Source organism: Mercenaria mercenaria, chromosome 7, assembly GCF_021730395.1.
Source record: "Mercenaria mercenaria strain notata chromosome 7, MADL_Memer_1, whole genome shotgun sequence".
Classification (NCBI taxonomy): domain Eukaryota; kingdom Metazoa; phylum Mollusca; class Bivalvia; order Venerida; family Veneridae; genus Mercenaria; species Mercenaria mercenaria.
Window position 1 is genome coordinate 25,466,209 of NC_069367.1, and position 16,862 is coordinate 25,483,070.

A 16,862-nucleotide genomic window follows, 5' to 3' on the forward strand; every position below is an offset into this window, starting at 1 on the left:
CAACCACGCCATGGAACAACGTAGTGATTCATGGAAAAACACCACCTGACATACACACTACGCAATCGGACGGGGCCAGCGAATGCTCCGCTGATGTGAGTTCTAATCCTCGGTAGGACACTGGGGAAAATGTACAAACATCTGAAATAAACAATCATTACACAAACGCGACTGAAACAATCGTGGGAAAGGACATCGTACATTATGCTAGGGATTTTGCCCTAAGTTCAATGCTATTTCTTGACTTCAGTAGCTGATAGTTTTATATAACAGCTTCAAATATTGATAAATAAGTTATATTCCTATCAAACTGTCACAAAAAATAGTTTTATTTTATATTCGTTTTCTTGAAATTCGAACAGTTTGTAACTAAGGGTCATATTTTAGAAAAATTTAAAATGTGTATTTTTAGTTAAAATAAGCATTGGTATTTAAGGTATGTCTACTATGAAATATTTTAACACAATAAATAAACTGATACCATGCAGATTATCAGCTTTATTGACATTTTTGAAAATAAACAAAACGGAAAAAATAGAAGTGGAACAAAACATTTGGTCCCTAACTGTACTTTAGTTATTTCCACCCGAGTGCCCATGATAACACTGATGCATTGATCATATCCTATTGTTTGTTTTCTATACATCTATTGCTATACTGTATTTATACACATGTACAATACTGACCGGGCATTATGTGGAGGATTATTATTGAATACATGCAGTGGTGTAGCTGGCCATACATTGGCGTAGTTGGCCTTTTTCAGTTGAACCGGAGGGGTGCAGGAGACTGCCTATTCCACTGCGGGTTCAGGGATGCCTTACTTTTAGCATTTTATATCAGTGGAACTTTACTAGCTAGTATCAACATTTATATAGATATTCTTGGGGTGTCTGTGTTAGTTCTTTAAGGTCCTTACTAGTATTTCGGTTGGCTTCGAAATAAGTTTCAGGCGTGTGAGCGAATTGATGTTAATTCTGGGGGTGTCAGTGTTAGTTATGGGCGAGTCAGTATTAGTTCTATGGGTGTCAGTGTAAGTTCTGGAAGCAATTAGGTTAGTTAATGAGATGGTGTCTGGTGTAGCTTTTGTTAGGGTATAGGATGCTGGATCGAATAAAAGCAAATGTTGCTCTTAAAATGCATTCTAGGTTCGCTTCAACTGTGTCCTACAAAAAGGTAAAAAAATTGCACCTAAGTGGCACTATTCCCATAGAAGTTCGTCTGTATTTCTTTGTCATGTTTACGTTGAAGACACATAATTATGTAATATGTCGAAGCCACTTGCTTGGTTCTTGACTTATGACAGATGCAGTTGTCTCAATCCTGATAACACTCAATCGACGGACTTAGACTGTCAAGAGGTAATATATCTGATTGTGAAAAATTGAACAGGTTATTGTTATTTATAGACATAATAGGATTATAGTCCGTTTCCGAATTATTCGACTGTGAAAGGACCTCGGACATTTTCCTATTCAGATTGCCTATCCGATTAAGGAAAAACCTGACATAGGGATAGACTTCTGCAGTTGCATAGTTATGAAAGTTAAAGACCATTTCTTGATAAATGCGACTTCATTTTACAAGTTTATGAACAAAAAAGAAGACTTTGTAGACATTTCTCATTCTCTTTTCTATTTAAATATGAACATAAATCATTTTTAATAATTATTTACAAAGGCATGTGAACTATTTTGTTGCGTCACTGGTGGGAAAGATGTTTAAAACGTAAAAATGATTTATGTTCATATTTTAAAATCTTGCTTCATGTTTATAATTATTAATTCCTCCTTGAATTTGTGAATTACAGCAGTGACAAGGATTCGAGCTCATTTCGGACACCTGAAAAATGCATAAAATTACGATTTTCAACACGTTTCATCGTTCTTCGTCGGCACATATTGCATAAATTGTTTAAACTAAGTTCATTCTATATTTCATCAAGGCCTCAGAGAAAAGATGACAAAATATTAGTATGAGGGCATCGTTTTGAGGTAGAATACAGAAGGAACTGAGCACCAAAACATATTCCAGCTTAGACATAAAGTCATCGTTGGACGTATGCAATCGGCATTCTTCAGATCCGTCGGCAATGTGAAATGTATTATTATTTCAACATAAGTATAAGCAATATATCCACATGGAATTATTTATCCTCAAGTTCTTCAGAACGCTGTGAATAATAGCAGTAACAAGGATTCGAGCCCATTTTTAAACATCTGAAAAATGCTTAAAATTTCAATTTTCAAAAGATTTTATCGTTTTCCGCAGAAATATAAAGCATAAACTGCTAAAACTAATTTTATTTTGTATATAATAGAAACTTCATCAATGACCTTAGGAGACCAAATCGTGTCTCATGTGCATGTGTGTTTCAGCGTAGAATACAGCAGCATCTAAGCACCAAAATATGTTCCAATTTTGTGATGAGGTGTGTTTTCGAAGTATGCGGTCGTCATCCTGAAAATCGGTCGGCAATACAATATGTACTTTTATTTGGACATACATACCAGCAATATATCCACATAGTTTGATTCATCTTCATGTCCTCCTGGACGCTGTGGATTACAGCAGTTACAAGGAGTCGAGCCCATTTTCGGATACATGGAAAATGCTTGAACATATCCACAAGCAATATATTCACATGGTTTTATTTATCCACAAGTCCTTCAGGACGCTGTGAATTACAGCAGTAACAAAGATTCGAGCCCATTTATGGACGTCTGAAAAATGCTCAAAATTTTCAACGGATTTTACCGTTCTTCGCAGGAATATAAAGCATAAACTACTCAAACTCATTTTATTTTGTATAAAACAGAGACTTCATTAATGTCATTAGGAGACCGAATCGTGTCTCATGTGGATCGTTTCGGCGCAGAATACAGCAGCATCTAAGCACAAAAGTATGTTTCAATTAATGATGAGGCGTACTTTCGACGTATGTCGTCGGCATCCTGAAAATCGGTCGGCAATGCAATATGTACTTTTATTTGGACATACATATCAGCAATATACCCACATACTTTGATTCATCCTCATATCCTCCTGGATGCTGTGGATTACAGCAGTAACAGGGATTCGAGCCCATTTTCGGACACATGAAAATGATTGAAATGACGATTTTCAACACATTTCATTGATTTTAGTCGGCACATATTGCATAAATTGCTAAAACTAAATTCATATTATATCTCATAAAGGCCTCAACAATGACATTTGATGACTAAATAATGGTTTAAGGGGATTGTTTCGGCGCCAAATACAGCAGAAACCGACCACAAAAACATGTTCAAGATTACAGATGGGGTCTTCTTTAGACGTATGCCGTCGGCATTCTTCAAATCCGCCGGCGATGTTGTATATACTTTCATCTGAACATAAGCACAAACAATATATCCACATGGTTTTATTTATCCTCAAGTCCTTCAGGACGCTGTGAATTACAGCAGTAATAAGGATTCGAGCCGATTTTCGGACGTCTGAAAAATGCTTAAAATACGATTTTCAACAGATTTTACCGTTCTTCGCAGTAATATAAAGCATAAACTGCTGAAACTAATTTTATTTTGTATATAACAGAGACTTCGTCAATGACCTTAGTAGACCAAGTCGTGTCTCATTTGCATCGTTTCGGCGCAGAATGCTGCAACATCTAAGCATCAAAATATGTTTCAATTTTGTGATTGGGCGTTATTCCGAAGTATGCCGTCGGCATCCAGAATATCGGTCGGCAATGCAATATGTACTTTTATTTGGACATACATAACTGCAATATATCCACATATTTTGATTTATCCTCAAGTCCTCATGGACGTTGTGAATTACAGCAGTAACAAGGATTCGAGCCCATTTTCGGACACATAAAAATTGCTTAAAATCAAGATTTCTTATACATTTCACTGTTCTTCGTCAGCACATTTTGCATAAATTGCTGTAACTAAATTCACTTCATATATTATGAATGTCTCAACGATGACCTAAGTTGCCCAAATATCGGCTTAAGGGCATCGTTTCGGCGCAGAATACTGCAGTAACTGAGCACCAAAACGTGTTTCGATTTCATGATGAGGTCTTCTTTGGACGTATGCCGTCAGCATCCTGAAACACCGTCGGCAATGAAATATATACTATCGTTTGGACATACATAGCAGTAATGTATCCACATGTATTTATTTATCCTCTAGTCTACCTTGGTGCTGTGATTTACATCAGTAATAAGGATTCGAGCCCATTTTTGGACACCTGAAAAATGCTTGAAATTTTCAACACGTTACACTGTTCGACGTCGGCACATTATGCATAAATTGCTGAAACGAAAACCATCCTATATCTCATAAAGACCCTAATGATGACTTAAGATGACCAAATGTTGTCTTAAGGGCATTGTTTCGGAGCAGAAAACAGCAGTAACTGACCACCAAAGCATGTTCCCATTTCGTGATGTGGTATTCTTTGGACGTATGCCGTCGGTATAATTAATATTCGTCGGAAATGAAATATATACTCTTATTTGGACATACATACCAGCAATATATCCACCTTGATTGATTCATCCTCAAGTCCTCTTGGACGCTGAGAATAACAGCAGTAACAAGGATTCGAACCCATTTCCGTACACCTATAAAATGCTTTAAATTCAGATTTTCGGACATTTCACCATTTTTTGTCGAAACAATATGCATAAAGTGCTGAAACTGATTTCATTTCTTATCATTTAAAGACCCCAACAATGACCTAAGATTACCAAACATTGGAATAAGGGCATCGTTTTGGTGCAGAATAAAGCATTAACTGAGTTTGAAAACATGTTCTAATTTCGCGATGAGGCCTTATTTGGACGTATGCCGCCGGTATCCGGAATATCCGTCGGCTACGTTAAATGTACTATTACTTTTACATACATACCAGCCATATATCAACATGTTTTATTTCATCCCAAAATCCCACTGGACGCTATGAATTACAGCAGTAGTAAAGATTTGAGCCCATTTCGGACAAAAAAATATGATGCCATTGGTATCCTGAACATCCGCCGGCAATGTAATATGTAGTACTTTTTGAACAAACGTACCAACAATATATCGATTTCGTGAAATGCATCCTAAAGCCTGCATAAAAGTTGTGAATAACAGCAGCAAGATAGCTTATAGCCCGTTTCCTGAGACATAAAAAGATAAAAACATTATGCATAAATTGACAAAATTGATTTCAAATTGTATTTTTCACAACTTCCAACCACTGTTGTTATTGCTATAACTTCCAATAGTAGCATCAGTAATATTGTTGTTGTTGCTAAAACAGCCAACAGTAACAGCAGTAATACTGTTGTTACTGGTATAACTTTACAACAGTAATAGCAGTAATACTGCTGCTACTGCTATAACTTCCAGCAGTAGTAGCGGTAATACTGCTGTTACCGCTATAACTTTCCGGCAGTAACAGCAGTATTACTGCTATTGCTGCTACAACGTTATAGCAGCAATAGCAGTAATACTGCTGTTACTGCTGTTACTGTTCTACTGCTAACTTCCCGCTCGCCATATAATTGGTAATTACACTTTTGCAACGTTTCCCTCTGTCCCTCCCTCTGTTCTAATCACACAGTCTCCTGTATGCATCCAATTGTTTTTTACTCAGTTAATTGTTACTTAGTATGTTGTTTTTTTTTCTTTCTGTTCTGTTCAGAAATAGACACATAGTTTTCTAGGTTTGAAAAGCATTGAACATATATGTATAGTTTCCACAAGCCAGATAACCATTCTATGACAATCAGCCGAAGCCTGGGCTTCAGAGTCTTGAAAACAAATTTATTGCTACGGATAATTTGCGTGAATTTGATCTTCATTTGTGTGCCGATTTTAATGCTCATACTGCAGAACTAGATGATTTTGTGTATGTTCTTAATGATACAATTACGGACACTTTCGGTTTCCGTAGATCTTCATGCAAAGAGTAGCAATCATGTTTTACTAAATGCACACAAGCTGATAGATTTTACGATGGCTCCTAAAGACCGAACAAGAATGGAAATCCACAAAAGGTAACACTTTTGCTTTTTTTCAATTTTCATTTTATTTGAACTCATTCAAATAAATGGTGAATAATAAAAAACATTTTGACAATATCTGTGACAGAAACTAGTATCTAACTCTATATTTTCACAAAACGAATAATAAGAATGAAGAGATTAAATGTGTTCATAACCACAAACCGCATCATTACAAAACTCTCCCTAGAATTCACCGAAGACGTTTATCTTTCTTTAACTAATTTTAAACTTTAAAATTAAAGATGACATGTGAACAAAACAAAAATTATAAAATATGAGACTTGTTGTATTTACGCAACCTTTGTGGCAAACGAATTTGATTGTCAAACAATCACAGTATGATTTGGTTACATCTTTCCTATATTTTTATACAGCCATTTATCATTCAAGCACACAGATTCCTTTGGTCAATTCATAATTATACTCAATATCGTTCATAGCGACAACCACCTGTTCTCAAATATTTTACTTTTTTTAACTTTCCGCGTAGATCTGAATGGTTTCGTAATGTAACCCGTTCACTCTGAGTCTGCATTCTGTTCCATATCTTCCTCATCGTCGTCGTTTAACTCCGGAAGTTCGTACTCACTCAGTACTTTATCAAACAGAAATCTCCTCTTAAGAATGGCATATTTCTAGGCTTCCTCTGTATCACAGGTTTCGGTTTCCATAAGCAGATTTATAGTTTCCTTAATAGCTTCATAGGTTGGATGTTTCCTCATAGCGTCGAACAACACAAGTCTATTAGCAAAAATGTTCATTATGGCTTTTCTGTATGTGCTTTTTATGTCCTTAAAAACAGTTTTTCTAGCATTACGTTCACTACTCTTAGAATTATCCTCCAAAAGCTCATGCACATTGGCATCATACTGCGACTGGCACTTCTAAAATGCTTCTTCTACAATATCTTGCCACAGATCGATATTCAATTCATCCGTGGAGTCGTGATTTGATTCGTCAATTTCAGAAAATTCAGCATCATCATTAGAACCCAAACTGTCGTCTTGCTCAGAAATGTCTGACATCGTGTCCTCTTCCGTGTTTATGTCTGAATGCACAGACCTTTTATGTCGCAGCATATTATTCCGTCTTCCAAATCCTTTAAAACAAATGTCGCTCTCATACATCACGGTCAACTTTTCGGCAGGTAATGAGAAGGAGTCGAGAACATGTCGCTATAATACCTCACTAAAGAAATTTTTCTTTTTAGCTGTTTTGTAGCCCGTTTTCGTTTTTTCTCTGTTGATGACGCCTTTGGTTTTTGTATCTTGTTCTTGTTTCCACTGTCTTTCGAATCTACTCTGGAAATTTTGCGTTTTCGAGTTTTACTGGCTTCTTTCATTCGTTGCAATTCAAGTCCTATGAGAGACACTTCATGTTTTGCTTGTCGTTCTAGAATACTCTTAGCGATAGCTGTAACCTGTTCCGCCGTCACGACCATCCGTATAGACATTTCTGAATGAGGTGTCTTTTTACTTGATCGTGGTACTTTTGTTTTAATCTTCCTCCTCACTTCATTTTTTCCAAAGACACAATGATCTTAACTTACTGCTATTCCAATAAACACTGAAGTAAGATATCTTCTTTTAGTCACTTTTATCGTTTATCGTGTTTAAACAAAAACTGTTTTGTTGTTAGAGTACATTTCAAATGATTTAAAATAATGACCGGTTCGTAAACGTTTACCAACAGCAAACACATTTATTTGAATAATACGCATTCGTATGCCACACTCTTATGTGGTGTAGAATATGTCTCCAATACAGAAAAATGTAACCACATATGGTACATTGAAAGACAGTATTTTGACATTTTCCCCTTCCATGTTTTGCCAACTATCCAAGTGTCCTTTATATAAACCACCAACTTGTCTTTCCAAATCTTTATACAGTTTTAAAAGAATGAAAAGTCAAAACAAATGAACCATGAATAAATGTACCATAAATATATGAATAGTGGCCATTTGATAAGACAATACTTAATTTCTCAAGAAAGCCTCCCTGACCAACAGGGAGCTAACAGAAATCTAAAATCCTTTGTCATATCATTGTACATATCTTTAATTAATTTTAAAACATCTCTGCTAGCTATTTTTGGGCTGAAACCAAACCTCCACATTTTTAACTAATAAATGCCGTTAAAACTGTTTCTTTCGTTTGAAACACGAAGTTCTAAGGGCTGAGGGTACCAGATCGATACCATTGACTCATATCTGCATACAACTGGCAATAGGCAACGTCAAGATATTTTTAAAAAGTGTATTTGCTTTAATGAATATATTAAATTATTGCACTAAGAATTTTTTTCAATCCACTACGCAGCAAAAGTCACATTTACAGCTTCCCTTATTTGCATTTAGTAGATGCTGGCATGGCTTATAACCACCATATATGTCCCTTTGTATAATTAGTAAATGTTCAAGATTTGGTAAAAGCGTGCAATAGATGGCGCTATTCGTTAGTCTGTCAAAGACAATCTTTTTCACATTTCTATAATTGGGATAATTTACACTGTAAATCCTGGTTTTTCATAAGTACAATATATATATATATATATATATATATGACTCTGAACATACCTTAGGAAATAAGTTATGAAAATGAAACAAATCAAGTTGTTCAACGCCTCCATTTTACACGCGCCACTTCTGACCTGTGTTCAAAAAGAAACAATGCATCATTAAATTACTTCAATAGCCTAATTATTGGTGCACGGTAGTAAAAAATGTACTGTATGTTCTATATAAAATTAACAAACTTCTGAGAGCTGTAGCACATAGCCAGACCCATTTTAAAACAGAATAACAAGCATTGTGTTCTTGAATGGCCTATAAACCACCAAAAACACCTAGAAAAGTAGGGGTCATGTATCTTCTAAAAGAGAATTTTTGTCTGAGAGGTCAACACTATGGAATATGTTCCAAACTGGCAGCTCAAATATGAGAATGACCACATGAGTAATGAGGTTTGTTTACATTTCTATATATGCAGAAAACCTTCTGGAAATGCTACCAAAATGTCAAAATAAGGTACGCAATGACATAACAACCGAAATTGACTTACATAAAATATGAAAAGCCACTTAAACTGGGCAGAAAATGAGCATTCTTTCTTCCCGCAATCATCTAACTAGTCCGGAAGTGCTGTTTTGTTTACCTATTTAGTACAATTCAACCTTTAAGTCAGCGTTAGGTTTCACTATACTAAAAGTATCAGGAGGGGTGGCACTGCTATAGAAAAAGAACATTGACTTCAAAAAGCTATTCCACTTCATTGTAAGGTGTGTAGAGTTGAGTGTATCATGATGAACATGTTTATAAATCTTATAAAGATATGAACCTCATAAGTCCTGGAAAAGGGCTTTAAAAGTTCTAGAATTTCGCATTGGCAGATTCGTATGAACTTTGCCTTCCTGTATCCAGTACCTGGTGGGGGCATTTATCACTTTCAGTGATAGCCCCAGTTTTTCTAAGATGTTAAATTGTTCAACATTTGAAGTAGAAATAAAATATGGAGGTATATTGTGAGAGCACACTTCTTATTTTGCTACCCATTTTTATTATAGTTAATCAAAAGATCATATAATGTAGTTACTTATCAAGTACATATCTTGTCCTGTTACAGTTAGACGAAAATAAGTTCAGCTCATAAAATACTATTTTTCTTTGTGTGTTTGCAATACTTAAGTCTAACTTAATGATATACTCAATAGCATAAGACTTGTTCAGGGATTCTTTTATAAAGGGGCTCGCTGGAGGGGCATACACGTTTTAGATACGTTCTTCTTTCTACTCTTGTTTTATTTTCTTACTTGACCTGTTACAGCTTAACAAAAATAAGTTCAATTTCTTTGTGTGTTTGAATGTTTTAGTCTACCTTAATGATAAACTCGATAGCATTAGACTTGTTCAGGGATGTTTTTTTTAAAAAAAGGTGCTCGCTGGAGGGGGATACACGTTTTTGATACATTCTTCTATTTCTTACTCAATACCTGAAAAACTTTACTAGGACCTGTAAACGCAGCCGCATTTTTGGATTTAAAGTAGTATTTTCTCAACTTTCCTCTTTAGAACTTTCCATTATGACAGTTTAAAATGGTTTAATGAGGTTTCTTAACTGCTTTTTTATTTATATAATTTATAACATTTATTTCTTATGAAATATTGAAAATAAAACAAACTAGCTAAAAATCATTCAGAGCGTAATGAGATATGTAACATTATAAAACAATTATTTAAACATTATGCTCCAGGTGGCTGTAATTTAAAAAATAAAGTTCGTCACGGATATGCTTCAAGCCACTGTGTAATTCAAGCATTAATGCATTTTATGACCCGATATGTTTTACCTCCCAATGTAATTTACGACTTGGACTGTTTTACCTCATTTGAGGTACTTTGAACTCTTATTTCCTGACTACTTATAGACATTTTCGAATTAAGTCTACGTGGACTGTGAACACCTAAGACGATCGATTTTTCACGGGGACCGTCTCAACATGATAATTTCAATTTATGTGTGGTAGGAAAACATTCCAATAATGATGGTAAGGTCTGGCTTATTATGTTACCGCACAGGATAAGATTTGGATTTGTCTGTCCGTCTGTCTGTTCGCCAGAGAGGTGTTTTGTTATGCATATCGCAAAAAGTATTTGATCTAGCGTCATAACACTTTTCCGAAAGGTTCTTCAATATTATAAGTTGCGCGTCTGCGACAAAGTTGAAAAGATGAGCTTATCTGTTCGCAATGTATCCGTATTTCATCGTCGTCGTCGTCCGAAATGAAAATAAATCTTAACTGGGTTAACTGGGATCAAAATGTAGGTCAGCAGGTAAAACATTGTGAAAACTGTAGAAAACGTAATATCTTGCGTCTCCATTCCTTTGTTGTTATTATACGCCCGAAGGAACGTATTTTGGTGTTCGTCTGACCGTCTGTCTGTCTGTGTGTCCGTCTTAGGGGTCAAAAGTCATATAATTTTGTTTCGAGTGCGATGTGTAACTCTTAAACTGCTTGAAGGATTAAAAAAATCTTAGCACAAATGTTTACCACATTGAGACGACGTGCAGAGCACATAGCTCGCTTCAAGGTAAAGGTCACACTTAGAGGTTAAAGGTCACATGACTTTGTTTTTTGTTTATGTTGCTTTGCATTGCGGTGCTCTTGTTTTTATTTGGCAGACTCGTTTTTTTTTTGTTCACTTACAATATTTTTATTGAATTACTTCCTTTTATGTTACTAGAAATAGGTTATTTTGTAACTTTTTTATTATTAGCCGTAGGTAAAAACCGAGACCACTTTGCTTTGGTACAACATGGATGGTACCTACAAAGTTAAGGTGTATTTTGACACATCTGTACCTGTTAATAATTTTAGTGGACTTAGAGTTTTTCGGGGAATTTATTCCCTTTGATGTCATTTTCTTTAGGTCTTCAACAGTAAAGTTCTTTAAATTTTGCTCCCATCCTCTGATATTTGACTTTATCAAAACCTTTGGGGGCCTCCGTGGCCGAGTGGTTAAGGTTGCTGACTTCAAATCACTTGCCCCTCATCGATGTGGGTTCAAGCCTCACTCTGGGCGTTGAATTCTTCATGTGAGGAAGCCATCCAGCTGGCTTACGGAAGGTCGGTGGTTCTACCCAGGTGCCCGCTCGTGATGAAATAATGCACGGAGGGGCACCTGGGGTCTTCCTCCACCATTAAAACTGGAAAGTCGCCATATGACCTATCATGTGTCGGTGTGACGTTAAATAAAAAAAAATATCAAAAACTTTTACCAAAAATTCTAAGTTAAAAAGGGACATAACTCTGTCAAAATTCAAATCACAATTATGAGGATTGTTTCTCCTGGTGTAGACTTCGATAGTAAATAACTATTTTAAGTTTCAAGTTAATAACTTTGATTGTAACAGAGATATTTGATTTTATCAAAAACTATAACCAAAAATGCTAAATTAGAAAGGGGCATAATTCTGTAAAAATTCAATCAGAGCTATGGGGATTGTTCTTCCTTATGTCGACTTTGATAGTAAATAGGTATTTTAAGTTTCAAGTCAATAGCTTTGACAGCAACAGAGATATTTGACTTTATCAAAAATTTTAACCAACGGAGACGCCGACGCCGACGCCGACGCCGGAGCGAATGCAATAGCTCTACTTTTTCTTCGGGAAGTCGAGCTAAAAACAGGCACATCAAAATTTTATATCACCTACCGCATAGTGATGATATAATAACTCAAACCCTATTGCCGTTATAAACTCTTTTTCATATCGCGCATAATATAATTAAACTATCTTGAGACGGTCCCCTTGAAAAATTTATCGCCTTAGGTGTCCACAGTCCACGTAGACTTAATCCGTAAATGTCTATTATAACGCTTTACAGTTACGTTTTTCCGAGATGGAGACAGTTTAAATTGTGTTTTGTATGTGACTGATGTATTGATATTTTGTAAAAGTTTTGATAAAAAATGCATTTTTTCATTATAGCCAAGATTGCCAAGATTACCACTACTGGATGCACATGCCATTAAACGGGTCATGAAATTGGCCTTAATTTTTTCAAAGGTTTTTAACAGAGTTTTAATAGGTCATCATTAAAATTCACCCATTACTTCTTACTATTTAATGGGATTTTCATGAACATAGTTTTAATGCCATATATTAAAATTGACTTTGATGTCCATGAAAAGCTGCTTAAAATAAACCATTAAAATAAGTTAACAGGCTCATTCAAACTCTATGAAAAATTTTAATTGGCATGAAATTAATGTGCCATTAAAAATTACCCCTTAATTCCCCATTATTTAGTAAGAACTAATGGGGCCATTATTTTTTTTAATACTCTGTTAATGGCCGTTAATTATTAAACAATTGATTAATAGTCTCATTAAATATGTCAGATTCAATTTTAATGTGTTTATAATATTTTAATTGTATATCAAATTAAGGGCCATGAAAATTTGCCTTCAGAATTAGACATCTTAAGATAATCAACTTCATATTAATATTTGCCGTATTGATTTAAACTACGTATTACTACACATGTAATAGTATCTATATATATGAACTGTTTTGTAAAATTCTAGAAGAATATTTGTTTCTTCTTTTTTCTCTTATTATTTTGTAATGTAAACACATGTAACAGCCTCGTACAAACATTTGTTATATTGTATCCTTATTCTGTCATATGTTCATATGAAATGAGAAAATAAATGGATATTGTATTGTATTGAGTTGTACTGAGAAGGGTTTACAGGTACTGGTTTAATAGATCAATTGACCATGTGGGTAGTTTTAACTATTCAACTTTATAATATTGACAAACATTCTGACCAAGTTTTTATTGGCACAGACATTAGGCATCAGGTGCATTCAAAAAGCAACTGTTGATGACAATGTCAGCGCACAACGGGCAATCACAATTTAGCTCTACTTCAGTATTTTGTGCTCACATGCATGCACTTAAACAGCTAAGAGCAAATGTTTGAGGGATTGCATCACAAGTAGCTTCTCCCATCTCCAAGTAAGCGTACCACACTCTTTGATTCGTTGAAACAAAGAAGCGATTTATCTGCCCATGCCCCAAATGAATTTAAATCAGACTGTAAATCTTCACAATTATGTGTACTGTTCACTTCTCTATAAACCTTATTTTCTACTCAAGAATTTGAAAATCTAAACTAGTCTGAACACATTTTATAATGTCAATTCCTTACCCCACCCATTTTCTTATACAAATGCTGATTATTTGGACAATAAAAACAAAGAACAGAAAACATGGCATGCATCAATACGTATTTACCCTTACCAAAATATTGTAGATTGATGTTATCAAATAAATTAATACGTTTCCATCCGACTTTCATTGAAATAAATCCGATTTTTGTAGGAACACAATTTGCCAAACATTTTTAAAAAAAATGGCGTAACTGCATCAAAGGGAAACAACTTCAATGCAACTAAATATAACATCATGATATATTATAGACGATGTGTGCGTAGTATGTATTTATTGTGATTAAAGTCCATTTTAGAACAATATGAGACTGGAATTATAAGCATTCAATAGGAAAACAAGCCAAAAAGCAAAAAGAAAATATATACGAATCACATTTTACAGAATTTAGGATTTAATGGGCATTACATTGCTGTTAAGGGCCATTAAGTTTACTCTTAAAGGAAATCGTACACAACCTGAACATTTAATGGGTATTAAATCAAATCTAAGGGCCATGAATAATCCTGTTAAATTAAAAAAATACAGAATTTCATTATTTTTTAAAAGCCATTAACTATTTTAGCTACCAAACTAAATTTTAATGGTATGATTCATGGTTAAAAATGGGTGTTTTAATGGTATTTTAACATGTAACCCATTAATATTGTGAAACCTGTTAAATAAAGTGATGCAAGAATTAATGGGGTTAATTAACGGTTTTTCCTATTTTAATGGATATTTTACAGGGTTTTAAACCTAGTTTAATGGTATGTGCATTCAGTAGTGTACGGCATTGATTGTCTTTACAAGGCGGACAGCAATGAAATTTATCTGGATAAAGACTGAAGACTATTATTCCCGTCTGTATTGTTACGGAGACCAGCCCGTACAGGTATATGCTTTCCTCGCGGAATTAAAAGGCTAATAATGTCTTTGTGTAAAATGTGGCTGCCACGTTTTCCGTTATGAACATAAAAATACATAAATGTCTTGTTAAATCTGATTTCTGACAATTACTTTCTGTATCATTTGTCAATGGTTTGAATATTGCTGAATATACAAGAATGTTAAATATTATCTCATTCTTCAATTAATGCTGTTAGAACTAATTGAAATAATAAAGGGTACGTGTCCACGGTGCATTTTTCTGTTAAGTTTTAAGTTAATATAAAGTCGAAACTATGTTTTCACTGCTATCAGGGAGCCTTTAATAAGCTACCTGTGCAACAAGTATTCATACCTGTTATATGTAATGAGAAATAATGATAAATTTTACAGTATACAGCGCCTTCAATATTAGTCGAAAGTATCTGTGTCCTATATTATAATTGTTATTTCTGGATAAGCAATACTTCAGTTGTATAACGGCTGGGAGTTAACCTAGCCAGCGTTAAACTTTCTAAATTCTGTATTTTTCGCTAAACCACGAACATGAATCAGAGGTTGAGAACGAACGATTTCAGACACAATGCCTTTCAACACATCGTCACGATGATAATACGCTTCATTCGTGAATTGATGACAATTATTTTTACAGTTGCTTCAACTGTGTTAAAGTCTTATGGACCGTTATTCTACCACTTTATTTTACCGTTAATGAACCTGATCCAGTAAACCGTACACTATGCAAATCAAAGCACACGGAAATGTACTTTTGAAAACAATTTTTTACAGATGCGTAACAAACTTATTACAAATGAATAAATAAACAATACTGTGATATAAGTCTTTAAAACGCAGTTTTCATAGTCATCGGCGGATACTTTGACAATCTAGATAATCGAGACCTAGTATTTGTAAAATGGTTGTCAGTGTGAACAGTTATTTATATTTAACTGAATTCCATTTTATAGAATTTATAAAAAGAGCCATTGGTTGAAAAAGGCAGCAATGCAAGCTAATTTCAGGATTAGTTTGACTGATGCTTTCATGATAATTTTTTGCATGTTCCTTTTACGTGTTCCTCTAAAACCGACTTTACTCCGTTTATTTGAATACTTGGAATGAACTGCATAATTTCAAGGTACATGAAAACAGAACAATACTGAATCAAAGTTATTGGTGACATTATTTTTTCTGAATATTTTAGAGTATTTGAGGCTCTTTGTACTCTTTTAATGTTAATCTTGAATAATTTGAGGCTTTTTGTACCCTTTTAATGTCACGTTTGAATAAACCAATATCAGATTTTTAACGAGACACAGATCGTTTTAACGGTATTAGGCATAAAAATTGTTTGTTTCTGGTATTCCGACCTACCATGACTTGACCCTAAATATTTTAATAGCCTTGGAGTATTCCTTTTCTTTTCTTTTTTTCTCTCTTGACTTTTTAACAAGTTGCAAAAATGCACTTTCATGTTTTAAATATGGTCAGTGAAATTAGACATCAACTCACTGATGGTTTGAAGGCGTAACCCTCCTTTTTCGCATTCATTTTTTGACAAAAATATTTTCCAAAAAGTCTCACTCAATAAACAATTTCCCTAAAAATTTCCGACCTACCAACCGTACTATTTGCTGAGCATGTTATCGGAAACAAATACTCTTTTCCTGATATCAACGAAGATGTCACTATAATTTTTGTTGCTTATCCTTTTGTATGTAAATGACAAAAAGCGAAAATATTTTGTATGTAAAAACAAAGTTATTTCCTAAACTTCCTTGTATAAAAAGTAACTTGAACGCAAAAGTTTTGTAGATAAATATACATTTAATACCGTTTTAATTTTCGACTGTTACGTTGAGGATAAATACGGGTTTTTAATATGGATAGCAGAACCGTGTTGATAATTGCTGCTTTCACCATGCATTTCAGTAAGTCATTAATTTTTCTTTCTGTTGTAATAAACAAATACTTATAATATTTCTTTACGACGAGTTGTATAAAGCAATACTTAACTTTTAAGGAATTAAAAACAAAATTGCTATTATTTCCCTAAGACATGACAATATAATCAAATTTGAAAACCGAGCAACGATATCTATACCTTCTGTTAATTTCACTTTGCTTCAGAAATCATGGCAATCTACAGTATTTGTTAATTGTTCTGAAGTAACGAATACAAATAGATTGATATAAAAAGTAGAACTC